The sequence below is a fragment of the Battus philenor genome, unplaced genomic scaffold (assembly GCF_028537555.1).
Source record: "Battus philenor isolate CCGP_79_NKW_IND1 unplaced genomic scaffold, ilBatPhil1.0.hap1 SCAF_20, whole genome shotgun sequence".
Classification (NCBI taxonomy): Eukaryota; Metazoa; Arthropoda; class Insecta; order Lepidoptera; family Papilionidae; genus Battus; species Battus philenor.
In genome coordinates, this window is record NW_027181683.1 from 1,754,359 (window position 1) to 1,771,161 (window position 16,803).

Consider the following 16,803-nt stretch of genomic DNA (forward strand, 5'->3'; position numbering starts at 1 on the left):
ATAAACTAAATCGTCATGCTTTTATAAACGTTCTCAAATATTTTTATTAAACATTTTTTATTCGAATAAAGAAAAGAAAAACTCGGCCGAGTGATAAATCGTCCCGAACTAAAACTATAACTTAAGCGGAAAGTCGGCGAAGTTAACATTTGAGAAGATAAAACTTGATGAACTGGTGCCGTTTTAGCTTACAGCTCATAGCTATTTTCGAAGCTATCTTTTTCCGTTTTATTTTTGTGAGTAACAAGTTGAATTTTATGACTCAATATTTGGTGGAAGGTATAAAGGTAAGTGGTAACGTGTAGTACATAAGACTGTAATATCACTATCATAGCATAGTGGAAGCATGATATACATTACAGTCATTATCAGTGAGTGCAAGGCATCACTGATATTCCTTATGGATAAAGCTTAGCCAAACTGAAATAGCTGATGATTAGATTCCCTCATTATTTTCACCGGTATTATATACAATACATAAGTGTCAAGTATTATATACAATATATAGAACTTTGTCTCTAACAACTATAAAAAAGTAAACCAAAAATTTACACGCAATAGACATTTCGCAATCAGTCATGGCGTCTGATTAGCCGGCGAAATATAAAATCGTTTGACTTGAATTCTCCGCAATACTATCATACTACTTAATTATATCACATTCTCTGTCAATTTTTTTTTAAATATTTTATATTTATGTGGACTTGTTTAAAGGCCTCTCGTTCATCCCCTAAAAGTATAGACAGAGACTTTATTATGTTTTAAGATTTAAAGAGCTTTTCCGTTCTTACTTTTCACTTCTGCTATCTTCCTTTCATTCTTAACACTTCTTACATTCATCGCCTCCAACTTCTCCACGATTCTTTTGATATCATAGATGCAATGCATGTCTTATTTGTTATGTTTGGTTTTTCCTTTAAATAAAATTATACACATATTTTTTTAATTTTTTGTTCCGATATGACTTATACTTTTCTCCCTTATTAGTTTTCTTACTTGCTCTGCATCGTTTTTCAGACTATGTCTTACCCGGGCTTACTTAAGTTTATTGCTAATCATTCTTTTCTTAAACATTTGTTGTGTTGAAGTCGTTCATCATGTAAGCCGGTAGACGACACCCGCTGCAAGGCATGGACATTCCTCAAAGGTCACTACAATGACCGCTCTACTGCCCGTATCCATCATTCATTAATAATATATTAAGTACAGTTAATAATAAATTATTCTTGCTTACATTAAGTTAAATACTTTAGTTACTATGAGTACAATGATAAATATCAACAAATGCAATCAGGCAATAGAAATACATGAATTATTTTAAAAGATTTTTCACCTTCATTAGACATGTGTTAATAAAAAAAAAATACAAATCAACTAAAGATGTTCCAACATTTAAATGCAAGTATACATCAATTCTTATATCCGCTTGGCAAAATTAATCAATATATAAAATTTCCGTTACAAGTCAGCCCGGGAGGTTAAACGGCAAAGTGAAATCGTCCGAAAAACAAAGCTCCAAATCTACCCTCAGAAAGTCGACTCAGCATCCCTTCCGATCCAATTTCAAATTTGAATTCGAAGCTGCGCTTCCGGTAACGGAAGGGAGAAAAAAAAAACAGCAACCGTACTCTGCCATTTTCGATCTTTTATATTCCTACTGCGTCGTACGGCATGTCATTTTAATTTTGAACGAACGTTATATATTCCTAAAACTAAACTTGACTTCTTTATTGTCTGAGAAGATCAGCTCAACCAAATCAGCTGTTTATTTTCAGTTACCACAGTTGTTTTTTTTTTCACACACAAACCACAAGGACTAACACACCTTATCTTCTCTGTGACATAAAGTTTGTGGACGATTTCGCATTGTCCGAGCCACTAGCAAAGTGATGGTGGATATAAGCAAGTCCCTGAACACATGGGCACTCGCGGCTGCGAGATGTAAGCGTTACATCGTACACAGGCTTTAGTGCGTGTGCGTGCGTACCTGCAGAAGGCGCCGCGCCTGCTCGCGCGCGCTCTTCGCAAGTTTTTATTACAATGAAAATATAATCATGTACAAACTGCCTTATTCTTATATATGTACCATTGGCACTTGAAGGTGCACTGCATGACACAGGCCTCTCTCTGAGATATATATATATGGGAGAATATGCCATAATTGCCACGCTTGGCAGGTGTGTTGGCGATTGCGATATGATACTATGGTACGCAGAAGACATTGCTGCCCATGTTCTGGAAACTTGTCTATCGGCATTGCCATCGTATACAATTAATGCACAAAGTGTGAATATATAGAATTGTATCCTGGGAGTCAAACCATACGAGACCTAATATAACCTGCTCACAGTATAAAAGGTGACCTGTAAATTTACACCTGTTTCAAATTCTTCATGATTCTTTAGGCAGTATCATCGAGAGAGTATTGCCAAAACTTCTTGTTACTTTTTTTAATTACAAATTCCAAAATTACTCACACACGTCATCGAACAAAACGATACGTATATATCATAACTATGATATATACGTATCGTTTTGTTATTATATATAACTATATATTATATATAACTATATATAAACTTCAAATTAAAAAATCACGTCTCAAATTTTCATATAAAATACGAAGAAATTTTTTACCCCGCCCTTTTACGTTGTATTCTTTTACTTATTATAACATTTCTTTAACTATTAACCTTTAACTAGTATCTTAACTTTATATACAATTTACTTAACAACAATAAAATCGGGTCATGTCCGACAGTCAGTTTCACGGGCATAATTTTGTACACAGTAAATTTTGACTTTACTTTTGTTTTAACTTATATGTACTGCTGGTGTTAGTGAATAAATCTAATATATAAAATTCTCGTGTCACGGTGTTCGAACTTGAACTCCTCCGAAACGGCTTGACCGATTTTTACCAAATTTTACATGCGTATTCAGTTCAGACAATTTTTTTGGTTTTTATTTTATTATGATACAGCATACAAAAATACATACAAACCTAAATTTTCACCCCTCTACGATCAACCCTTATCTTACATTTGTTAATTAAAAACTTTAATTTTTTTTGCAAAACAACGTTTGCGGGATCAGCTAGTAAATAGATAATAATTCAGAGCTAAATAGAAGCTAACATTTTGTATAGGCTCTCTCATTAAGAGTGTATTCTGGTGCGAACTTAAGTCTCCAGTCCGTCCGGCTCTGTTTTAATGATGTACATTTTGTCATTTTGTTTTACATCCGCCTTTGAGCTGTCCAGCCGCTTTGCTCCTGGACAAAGGTCTTTTTCATTAGTCACTCTAGTTCACGGTGCTGTCGCCCCTGCAGCTTCTTAATAACGATCTGTGTCGCTTCGCGGGACGCATTCAGAAATAACAAGCTCAACTTTTTTTTTTGCCGCAAACTTGGAATTAGAAAATTTTCTCGTTTCGCGAAAATATAACTACAAAAACGCTAGCTACAAAGGCAGGTGGAGGGTCAATGAAATAGTTGTTTACTAGAAAACAAATAATAGTAGGAGATTAGATTTGGTTCATGCAACACAACTCAATATTCAAAGAGTTTTTTTGACTCAAGAGTCAAAAAAACTGTTTCTAAAATAAAAGTTTCATTTTCGTTAATACTGTACAGCAGACAAATTTAATACTTCTGTACAAACTATAGATAATTACCTGAAAGGAAAAAAACATTCAATGCATTAACACCTATTAATTAGTTTTAACGTTAATTCTCGCGATTAAAGATTATCAAAAAAAAACAAAGTTTCTTTCGCACAAGTCATTGACACATTGACACTTTGACATTGATAGGTAAGAAGTTATGAAATTATAGATAATTGAAATAAATTAATTATTATGGAAAGTATGTTTGCCTTATATCTACTTATAGAGATAGTTCGACTGATTTATTGTACTCACGAAATCTCTGGAGCCATAAGACATTTCAAGACCTCACATACATTCCCCTGTCTTGGGTACGCAGGGATAATTTTTGACTTTTTTATTTTTGTTCACTCTCTTTCTTTTTCCTCACATTATCTCTTATTTCTATTCATTCCTTTACCTTTCATACATCGCCTCTTTTTATTCACCATTCGCTCCTGACTGCCACTTTACATTTTTGATTTTTTTCTCTATATTTATTTAACATTTTACAATTCATTTATTATTTATATAACATATTTTACTATTATTGCGTTTCATTATTTTTGGTTACATTCCCTATAATATTTCAGCAGTAATCCAAAAAGATCTGGCTTTCCTCTTTGTTCACCAATAAAACGATGTTCCTTTCTTCTATCAACCGAGACTCGCATTCAACCCTTAACGCGTCTGCTATAAAGCTGATATATTATATATTTTATATTTTTCGCCAGTTTTACCAAAGCAAATAAAGTCAAAAAATGTATATATTCAAACTATAGCTCTCCTATAGGTATAAAAACGAATTCCGACATTTTGTTAAAGATGACAATCCGAAACATGTCAAGCGGGCGCAATACCAGCTGCGTATTAGTATTGGAGATGGCTGAGGGTAGATGGTGACATGAATAAACCTGGAACCCAAGGGAGTCTAGCCTCGGGTAGTTGCATAGATATTTTACTAACTTTTAAGGAGATACAGCACTCGTTCTAAAGGTAAAATAACGATGATGATTAACCCTTTCGTTACCAGCGCCGGAGTTAGCCGGCGTCCACTGGACGACCCGTGTGTACCAGCGCTGGAGTTAGACGGCATCCACCTTGTAATGTGGGCTTATGTGCAGATCCATGTTTTAAGATTTATTACAGCCAAATAAATTACTAACAATTATCCTAACTTCTATTTTCAATTAATGTACCAGTAAAATATTTAAATATGTAACACAAATGAGAAAATTCGAACATCAGCTTACCGCCATACAATGTGCGCACTTAGCGGCAATCATGCCCGGTTCAGTAGCGTCAATTCGGCGGAACGGACTGCCGTAAGGAAAGGCTTAATACAAAAGTAAAATAGATCACACTTAATTAGCACTAGTTAAATACACGATTACATAACACGTAACGTTCATAAAACATTATTAAACATTAAAAAACACACGACACTTGTTTCGTCTGCACAGATAAATGAGAGCACAGAGCATAACTTGCGGTATGGCGTTTATTAAATCTGTCCATAACTCGCGCGCTCCAATTATACCGGCGGCCGAGGCGTCACTTGTCTATAATGGTCTCCGTTCCCGCCTTTTTCGCTGTCAAAGCATCTTTTTTCCGCAACAGAGCTGTGGAAAAATCCACCGCAAGGTTTCTTGCACTCGTGACAAAAACCTAGATGCATGTATATTTAAATTAAAGTTTTATTATGAATTCCTTTAACATGTGTATAGAAGGAAGTATGGTTTCGAAGAAATCCATATTTATATTATACTAGCAGATCCCGCAAACGTTGTTTTGCAAAAAAAATTAAAGTTTTTAATTAACAAATGTAAGATAAGGGTTGATCGTAGAGAGGTGAAAATTTAGGTTTGTATGTATTTTTATATATATCATATAAATCATAATAAATAAAATAAAATATATCATAATAAAATAAAAACCAAAAAAATTGTCTAAAAAATTAAAATTAAAATTTTGGGGTGGACCACCCTTATCACTTAGGGGTACGGAAAATAGATAGTAGCCGATTCTCAGACCTACTGAATACGCTTATAAAATTTGGTAAAAGTCGGTCAAGCCGTTTCAGAGGAGTTCAAGTTCGAACACCGTGACACGAGAATTTTATATATTAGATAAATATTTTAGTAAAAAAAAAATTGAAAATTACATTCATGGACAACTATGAGAATAGGTATATTATGGGTAATAGTAACATCCTTTAATATTATAGGTATGTGGATGATATTCTTACATGCTGGACAGGTACAAGGCAAGACTTGGACATTTTTGTAAGTAATTTAAATACATTTCATCAAAAAATTAAGTTTAAAAAGTGAACTTGAAAATAAAAATTCAATTAACTTTCTTGATATCACGATCACCAGTAAAGATTGTCAGCATGTTTTTGAGGTCCTTGATCCTCTTCCTGTCACCCTTGGCAACATAAACTAGCGGCTTTTAATTCATACATAAATAGATTAATGACATACCCATTAAATGTAAAAGCTTATAACAAAAAAAAAATATTGGTCCTTTTCTTACTTAGGATTGACTTCGGCAAGGTAACGTCTGATTCTATTAAATATTATATTTTACATTTATTACGAGCAAGATAATAACTTTTGAAATGGCAGTTGACGGCACATCGCTCGTGCAACCGATGGAGGTTGGAGCCGAAAGGTTCTAGAGTGACGACCACGAACTGGTAGACTTGTCGAAGGTACCTGCCCATTATGTGGACCGACTACATAGATAAAGTCACGAGAAACTTCTTAATGCTGGCAGTGCAGGACCAGTCGCTTCATCGTCACGATTTTTGAATTACGCCTATGCCTGTGAATCGTCGACTATTTTAAGTAAGAAAAGGACCAAAGTCGTGCAACAAAGTGCACCGCCCGCCAGCCCGCTGATAAATGCGTATGCGGAAAACAATGCGAATCACACAACTGCCACCGCCAAATCACTCAACACGCGTTTCACCCCTCCACGGGGCATCCTCAGGAGTTATGTTACACCACATTGTTATATTTGGTGTACTGCTGCTGCATGTGCGGAGGTGGCTAAATATTGGTCCTTTACTTAGGATGGACTTCCGCAAGGTAACGCCTGATTCCATTAAATAGTAGACTATTTTAACATTGTAAGCAGCAAGCTATCACAAGCTCGGAACGCTGATCCGTTGAGAAGAAGACAGAAACTCAACAGTTGCTCTATTAAGTGATGTTTTACAATTATTTGATGTTTTCATTATATTAATCATATAAATACATTTAAAAAACTTTTAAATTAAACGGTTTTTTGATACCCATATTGTGGTGGTTGTGGAAAAATATGTACCCAGTCCGCCATATTGGAACGGCGTCCGTCTTGAATTTTAAATTTTGACATAATCATCGTGTTTTACTAGTGTAGCCCTTTCATTTGATACCAATATTGAGGGGGTTAAGGAAAAATATGTAATCCGCTATTTTGTATCGGCGACCATCTTAGATTTATAATGTTATTGATTTTATTATATTGTATTGTCATCTAAATTAAATGTGTGTACCAAATTTCAGATCAATCTGACAACGGGGAGGTGCTTAAATTTCAATTTCTAATTTTGACCCAAATTAACAAATTCCGTACGGGTCGAACTAAATAAAAGCGTTTAATAAATGAGTCAACAAGTTAATACAATTGCTATTTTTTCTTAAAACAAATAGTCGCTATTATTATTTGCGTACAATACATAGATAAATCCAAGAGTCGTCTCATCGTCGAGGACGACAGGCGGGTAGATATAATACAGAGGGTGGGCGACATTCTATTGTGTGAAACTTTGCTCCGTGGCTGCCAACATCGCTCCCTTATAACAATGATTGTTATAGTTCAATACAAAAATCGCTTAACTTTGTTTATAATACGTTTATTACACTACATATTAAAAGTGTTACACTAGAGGTCCATTATTAAATATATAAAAGTTAAGTTTTTTTAACATCCTACTCTTCAATGTATTTTAGACTCTCAAAATTATCAACACAGATTATCGTATCAAAAATAAAAAAGATTTTTTTTTTTTTTTTAACGGAAGAATCGGTGTTTATTATTATTTTTTATACTCATTTAATTTTACTTTTATTAGACTAGTGACTGGCCAGTACCTTACGGTATGGAATACAGTACGAAGTATAATAAGTACATCATTTACTGTCAATTAATGTACAGTATACACTGCCTTAAACTCAATGCTTTCTGACATTAATAACGTAATGAAAATAAAGTCTGAAAAAGCGTTTTCAAAATTAGAACATTAAAATTATGGTTTACTACCTGTCCCCGCACAAGACCGCAGACTTTGCACAACTACTTGCCAGAAGTTATTTGCCTCTCGCGTTCGTAATGTATATATTATGTATATACTTATCGTAACGAAGGCATCTCCTTTTTTACATCTGCGCGTTATTTATCTATTTTAAATGCAGTGATAATTTTACCATTTAACAAAAAGCTGTCCGGACAGACTTCGTACAGCCAAAATTAATTGGCCTGTCGTACTTCAATAGAAATCAATTAATGTTAGAGATATTCTTAAACCACAACACCCGTTCTTGGAGTCGCTCGCTCCCTAACCGCGAACAGCATATATATATATATATATATATATATATATATATATATATATATATTAACGAACTTGTCAAATAATAATAGAATATAAGACAAGTCTAGCAATGTATTAAAAAGTTTAAATCCAAACAAATCTGTGATAACAAAAAATAAAGATAAAAATTGGAAAATAAAAATGTACCTAGCCACCTAAGAGTAAAAAGATGTGGAAAGGAAGGCGATGAAAGCAAGAAGGATGAAAGATATAGTGAAGGATAAAAGGAAAGAATAAAAGAAATTGAGAAGTATGAAAGTGAGTGTCGAATAAAGATAAAACTGTGAAAAAATTATGTGTAAATAAAGTCCCTATCCCAAGCTAGATAGGGGGTACGAGAGGCTCCCAATAGCGGGGGCCATAAAAAAAACCGCGAACAGCGTGGGCGAGTCGAAGTTGGATCCGGATCCATCCTTGGCTCGCCTGTGGTCCACGCTGCCGTCCCAAGCATATATACAACATCAACACTACACAGCTCTACTCGGATAAAGCGGTTTACTAAGTGAGAACGTCATCGTACAACTGGAATGAGTTTGTCCAAATCAAGCAAGATATTCCATCTGCCTTCTCCTTCAAGTCCTTGTATACTTGTACAACTCTAACCAGACTAAATAATACAAACTCACCTTTCAGTGATCTTTGATTTGACGTTCAAAGTTCGTCAGTCAGTTGAGTCTAATTGACCAACGTGCTCCGTCGCATGAACAATCAAACAATAATAGAAATCGTTTTATTAACTCGCATACAAATCATTTCAGTTTCCTTCACTTATTGCGTGTTACACTGCAGCTGTGTGAAATTATATTTCATTTATTTTTACATTTCTTCATATTATATAAGTTAAAATTCATTTATTGAACATTGGAAATTTTAACAAATCTTTTTTTTTTCTATTACTTCGCAAACAGGAAGAATCTCCACAACACGTTTCACTTGTGAACGTAAATAAAAATACCAGAAAAGCCAATTTTGATATAACATAATAATAAACCGAGGTTCCTTTTGCGTTTGAGGGTATGCTGGGATCTCTCGAGGAGCTGGGTTGGCTTGATAAAGACCACGACGCAAAATGAACACTGTACCCCATGGTTGCGGAAACTATCCTGCTGAGACATGATAAGAGGTCCATTTTAATGACATCCTTCAACCTTAAATCAGGTCAATTTCAACTAGTCTTACTGGAAAGTCTACGAAGGAGACCTTTGTCCAAATTTATCTTTAGACATTCGATTAAAATATGAAACAAGTGTCTAATCTTATCGTTATAAGCGTTTATCTGAGGTCATAATTATAAAGGTTTATATAGGGTGGTCCAAAATTTTTTGCAAATAGCACCACTTGATTTCTCCAAAACCGTGAGAGAAAGGGGCGCGCGGGTGGCAGGGAATTATGCGTCGTTTAATGCAATTTTAGTCACGATGGAGCGCTTCACGGGGGACAACAGCGTGCTTTTTGCGTAAAACCATTTTACAAAAACAACGATTCCTACGTTGCAAAAATTTATGGCCCACCCTATATTTCTTCAAGAGACCTTCATTTCCAGAAATTTCTCTCCCACTCCAATCAGAGTGTATATATGAAAGTATTTTATAATCGATGATAATTTATATTAGGATGCGGGCGATGCCACGTACCGATCCGCCCGGTTGACTCTAGCCCCGATATCTAATACAGCATAGCGGTTGCGCATTGCATCATCTGACACTAGCACACTTGTACCATTTTAAAATTTCATTAAAACTCTTCAAGAAAAATCGATTTTAACAATAGCTTACGCTACACTCTAGCAAAAAGAGTAACTAACCTTTAAACTTTTTTTCGGTCTAGATTGTTTTTTAATAAAGAAAATGAAAGTGGTCATACTTTTTTTTTAATGTAATTACCAGTATAGACTCTTCGCGGGCCAGTTTACTGTTCTTAGCTCTGTCTCTTCTCATGACACTGGATCGAAACCACGATAGGGCGGGTTTTGGAATTTTTTTTTACTTTTTAATGCCAATCGATAGACCTAGTAAAGCTTATTCGAAGTAATATGAAATATTTTTTTATATACCTGGTAGTTTAGGCAAAAAAAATTTTTGTTTTTCTTGTATGCGCACAAATAATACTTTGATCAATTTGAAAATAATTATTTCACATAGAATAACTATTTTTACAGTGCTCTCCGAAGCGTGTCAAAAACTACTACCACACTGCGTAATTGTAGTAGCAGCAAATGTGACGTTGGACCTCTAAATAAGAGGTCAAATATATTATTTAATCGAAAGTGCAACACGACTGAGGGTAGTGGTGAAAATGTGAACTGTTTCTGCTCCTGGTCATGGTACTTCCCGCAATCCGTGGTCCAATACTGCACGAGCGTGTGGCACGAAGAAGTCCCGCTCATTGGTAAGATGTGCACGAGATTTATGTTGGTTTCCTAATTCTTTTGGTCACGGCTATATGTAAGCGGTGAAATGGAGAAGAACACACAGGTTTTATAGTTCTTATAAGAATTTGCTGACATCGAGTGTTCCAATTGTTTCTGATAAGAACTTAGTAAAAAATATACAATACGATACATACGGAGGCAAGGCAGAAATATAAGATCGTAAGATCCAGTTGTCCTGTAGATGAACGGTGCGATGAACCACCGATGTCGGTATAACCAATCCTTGACGGAACTGAACGGTAGGTATGTCCCTCCTCGATCATGGTCACTGCCCTAACAACTGAAATAGCTGGTAAATCAATCATTTTGTATCAGAACAATATGCGCTATTGAAAGCAAACAGTTAAATGTACCACTCTCACCACACACAGCATTCAAAGTTCTTATCAGAAACAAATAGAGCACTCTATGTCAGCAAATTCTTAAAAGAACCATAAAACCTGTCAGCGCACTTGAAAAGTTAGATTTTGTTATCGTATGTTATTTCTTAAGAGGGTACTTACACGTTAATAAAAACTAGATCTCATGATTTACAAAATATTTAAAAAAAATCTAACTTTGTTTTGTGTTCCCCTAATTGTGCAAGTGTGTACTTAAATATCACAAAAAAAACTCTCTGAGTTTATTATGTACCACTCTCAGACCACGGGTTGCAGCTAATTTAATTCTTATCCAATTGTTCTCTACCCGCATTATTCTCAAGATGTACCATGTAGTCACTGTAAACCTATCTCTGTAGATATCATTAATAAATATCTTAGTTCAAACGCGCCATTGTTATATCAACTAAGAGATATATCTCATTTATCGTGTTCGAGATTTTGTATTTCAAAAATATTCATCTACCCACATATTCGTGCCGGTATTCACACGAACATTTCTTAACCTCTAACATACGTAAAATCACATTAACATTCAACTACGCGATTCATTAAGAAATCGATTACCATCTATAAAGTATCGATACATATAATTTTTATCCATTAAACACATCGCCGCCCGTGCACCGAGCCTTTTAGACCGTCGCGCGTTGTCGCAATTGCTTTCATAACGTGAACGTTAAATATAGCTTTTCAAATTTCACATCTCCATTGATCGACATGTATATTTCCCAGTTTATTTATTTCATGGCAACAATGAAATTGTTAAAGACTTTTTTTTTATAGTTGCATATACGTGGTAAAGATTAAAACAGGTGAAGGTATTTTCATTTTCTGTTAATAAAAATACGGTAAAACCTATGCAGACTGGTCATGGTGGCTTTCATTGGTTGTGCGACGGGAAAGATTCCAGGGTTCGGCAGGAGCCAAAAGACTACATAACTTAGGTGAACAAATACTACGATCTAGTTAATGAAAATTCTAGGAATAAATTCATAGTTAATTTGTACATGGTTGAAGTAGAATTATGAGGAATATGTATCAACTCATTTCTGGAACAATCTTCTAAAGCAGCATTGATTATTTACAATTTTGAAGAATCTGATTGGTGAATGTGAACGCCAATTGGATCGTATCCGACCGCTCTCCCAACAATACGTACATATGATAGAAAAATGGACACGAAAGGGAAAGTTAGAAGAACTGTAGAAAAAAATAAAACAAAGGAATAATAGATCATAGGAGAAACGATAGAAAAGCGCGAAAAAAAAAATTAAATAAAAACAATAGATAGGAGTACAAGGGATCCCCATAGCGGGTGCCATAAAAATTACATACATCCGTGAATTGCAAAGTAATTACATATCTAGATTATAAAACCTGCCGGCATGACATATCACCGTTTGACGTAAATCACCCTACTTACAGCAATCACTGTACTTATCACACTACTTACATTTGATACGATAACATACCATGATTTTCGTATCGGATAATAAATTTACAAAACCTACGTCATCGAATTACAGTTCCGTCTCCGTACTAGGTTTAGGTGCTAAGTAAATGTAAACAAAATTCAAATGTCAGGCTTGATATCATCATCATACCAGCAACGGTCACCCGCTGCCCGCGTCAAACTTAATATATTTATTAACAATCTAAATAGAAATAAATGTTATATGACAAAATGTATATAGCACGATAGTATATTGAGAATAATTCAGGTCGGCAACTGTTATACGTATGTTATGTTTTAATGTCTTCTTTGCATATATTTTCGTTTTTACTAACTACTTTCAATTTTCTTGTTAGTTAAGCTGAATCACAATATTAACACCAAATATAGATTTTAACGCTAATTTTTTTCAAATGCGTAATATTTTTCTTTAAAAAATCGATTTCGGAAGCTATAATTATTTTTTAAAAATCTTATAATCTATACAGTTTAAACGTAAAACCAAATATAGGTTTTCACGATAATCGTTTTAAAAATACGTCATATTTTTCTTTTCAAATTGATTACGGAACCCATAATTATTTTAAAAACATCTTCAAATGTATATAGTATAAACAAAACTTAACGAACTCAACCTATGGCACAGAAATGGCAGTAATTATGGTACTTCTCAATCTGGAACTCCATAATACTTGAACAATCTTGCTAAATATAAGCAACTCTAACAATAATCACTTCGACAATTTCTTCACTCTGCCATCAACTTTTTTATACTGTGGTCATGTTCAAAATGTCAGAGTGACAGCTGTAACTTTGCTGATCACTCAAGATGTCAATAAATGCTATCAAAACTACATGCTTGTAGCCTTCTAGCATATATAGTATAGAGTAACAAAGGACATTAAAAACTATTTTAGTATTATTTGATATTATAACTATACCTAAACACATAACATTATTTATTGTATTAAAATTCTTATTTACTTAATATGTTTATTTATTTTAAAAAGTACTTATTAATCAAAACAATATCACACAGATATCAAGATGGATAACTATAACTACATATGCAAGTGATTAGACAAACCACATCTGCATGTGCACAGATAAAATAATACCTTTTATCTCAAAAATTGCTAAGATTGAAATTTCATATGAATTTTTCGACAAAGATTCCTATAACCATAGTAAAAAGTGTATTCCATTTAAGATAATCAAGATCAGTATTAGCACATTATTACATTATTTAATGAGATATCATAACATTGAAAGAGTTTCATCTTCAAAAACCAACACTAGCTGATCAATCAATTTTATTAAAGCCTAGCTAACTATAATTTGGAGTCAAATCCACAATTTTCAAGACTAAAAATAACTAAATAAATATCCATTCAATTATACTTACTCTATAACATATAAATGCAATAAGTACTCCAAAGAATACTTATTTTATTGTTAAAACTCCTTTAAAGACAGCACAGATCAAAACATTCTGTCTTAGGCTATATATGTAGATTAAAAAATCTAAAAATATTTATTCTGCAGACAACTTATGGTATCTTATCAATATGATAAATTAATGATATGTTGTAATACCTAGCACTTGTTTATTGTATTTCTACATAATATTGTTTTAAATTGGTATTAACAACCGTTACTTATGCTAAATTTATGTCACACCTGCCTTTTCAATTAAAATGATTATTTACATTTTTCAAAGGGTAACATACCATATTTGGCCTTATTTTAATAATGGACACCTTGTTGATGGTCAAATAAAATACCTGATGGGTTTTTTGCATTTATGATAGGAACTTGTGTTTTAATATAATAAAATAAAGATTTTAAACCATATACACATCAACAAGTTTTGAATTTTATACTTCTGAATTTTAACAATGATTATCCGTAAAAGGTTACCCTCATGTGATAAGAAAGAAAAGTACAAAAGTATTAATATTATCTCTCTCATACTCAAATTAATAACTTTTGCAATCATCTAACTTTATTATCACTTAAATTTATTATCACTTAAAACTAATTAATGTAAATTATAAAAGAAAATTTTACTTTTTAAGTATATTTTACACTAAAACAGTATATATTTCATTGTTTTTGCATTAAATGAGTAAATAATTGTTAAATAATGTCCACCTTAATTTTAAACTAGATTAAATTTATTTTTCTTTCTATGCATTTATTTATTATCTATGCAATTTTACAGGTTTTTCCAAAACCAGTCAATTACATTTATTAACAAGATATGACTATTATTGTTTTGGTGTAATATAACAAATCATACAACCATTATTATTATTTTTAAAAAAAAAAAACTATCAGAGTATGTATAGGACCAAAAATATTATTGATGGTTTTTAAAGCAAAAGTAACGCATTTTTGTTTTTTCCCCTATATAAATTAAAGAATTGAATAATTATCTATTTAAATTAACAATATTAAAATTAAAGTATTATTTTTATTTTAAGCATACAACCACTGTCCATAAAACGATTATAAATTCATTTTCAACAAAAGAACATTAAATTTTAGGAATTTAAAATATTTATAAAAACGACGAATCGTCGTATCTTGCGTAGTGATGCGAAATAATTAACTCATTTAAATAGCACTGCTTAAAAAAAAACTCAAAAAGCTATTTTAATCGACATAACAAACGTCGCATAAAAAGAAAGCTCAACGACTCCAAGCCACGTGGGGCGCCAAGGTCGAATTTATGTTTTCAACTTGTCAAGCGCGGAGTGTGATAAATTAATTCCACTGCCTGTTATCGCCCACAGCATCTTTCTATTTTGAACCTTAGTGACTCTGCTTTAAGATATATATTTCATTGCGCAACGAATCCACGCATAGTCGCCAACCCAGGCAATATATCTTAGGCCGTGTACTGCCAGTGACAGTTCGTAAACAAACTGGAGCTACCGCAACAATGGATTAACGTCTATTGTACACAAAAAATGCAATGATTAGAATACTGAACAATATCCCTACAATCAAATTTCCAAAAATAAATAATGTATTTAATTAAAATGTTAAGACATTAAAAAAACAAAAGCATATTTGGTTATTACTCACCAGAAAAACAATGCACAGCGAAATATATTGCAGAGTCATCTGTGATACGTCTTGCACATATCGATTCACAGTCTTGCAGTTCTCTTAAAAAGCACAAGTAAAAAAAAAACGAAGGTTAGCACCAAAAATCGAAGTCCATACACCCGCCTATCACTCGTCACGTAATTAATACAATAATTGGTGTTAATTTAATACAAAATTACACTACGAGGTGAAATGATCAAGTCGCTGAATCACAATAAAAATAAAAATAATACAGCAGACGCGGTGTCCCCGGCCGCGATGCTGTCTACTGTCAATATTCGTCAAAACGAAAATGGCGACACCCTCGACAGAATACGATCAACGCCGGCCTGTTATACGTATCTCTCTTTCCTACTCGTTCATTAGACAGGGACAGACAGTCAACATGTTATCTTCTGACTGATTTGTGATGTCACGCCCAACGGCGTATCGTTCGCGTAATTATAAGTCCACGATTATTCGTAAGCTTGTTTTAATAACGTTAATTTACAATCGTTTCGTATATCAGGTCGCTGGCGGAAAATATCGGTAGAGGTATTGGTTAATTATGGTGTAATCCGCGATTTATTTGCGGTAATACGTCTTTGCGCATGTAGGCCCGTCCCACCACTCAATATCTGTCGTAAGAGCGCCTCCTACTTCTTCTTATTTTATTCGCTATTTCTTTTTTTAGGTGATCCTCTCGGCTGCATTAATGCGATGCCCCTAGTTCAGTCGCAATGCAGTTTGATTAATAATGAAGTTTCATTGATTGGCTTTCAGAAATCTAGTTTAACATGTCTAATATTATATGTCTTCGCTTATACGTAACATCGTATCGTCGTTGTTAAAACAATGCATAATAAGTGTACTTTCTGGATATATTGTTAATTATATACTAGTTCACTATATAAATTTAAGTACATATATCGTAAGTACTCTAACGTCACTCTGAAAAAATATGTTATGTACTTAATTTTTTTTTCTATTATTAGACAAGGGGTGTTAGACATTACTAAAGTATACTCTTTTTATGAAAAAGATAGTAGACAGCGGTGTTATATGGCCTACATTGATATAAAACCAACATTTCCAACCATATATTTAATAACTATGTAAGGTTGCTATTATTGTGAAAAGAAAAGTTACATATG

The 16,803-nt window shown here is 33.4% G+C and overlaps 1 protein-coding gene across 2 annotated transcripts in view; it reads right to left on the bottom strand.

Annotated features, from left to right (window-relative positions):
- Positions 1 to 15,945, bottom strand: part of LOC137922831 (homeobox protein PKNOX2-like) — an 81,848-nt gene extending 65,903 nt beyond the window's left edge. For both annotated transcript variants that reach the window (XM_068765918.1, XM_068765917.1), the window contains exon 1: positions 15,647 to 15,945. The gene's annotated coding sequence lies outside the window, so the exon portion shown is untranslated. The remainder of the gene's footprint in view (positions 1 to 15,646) is intronic.
- Between the last annotated feature and the right edge of the window lie 858 nt (positions 15,946 to 16,803).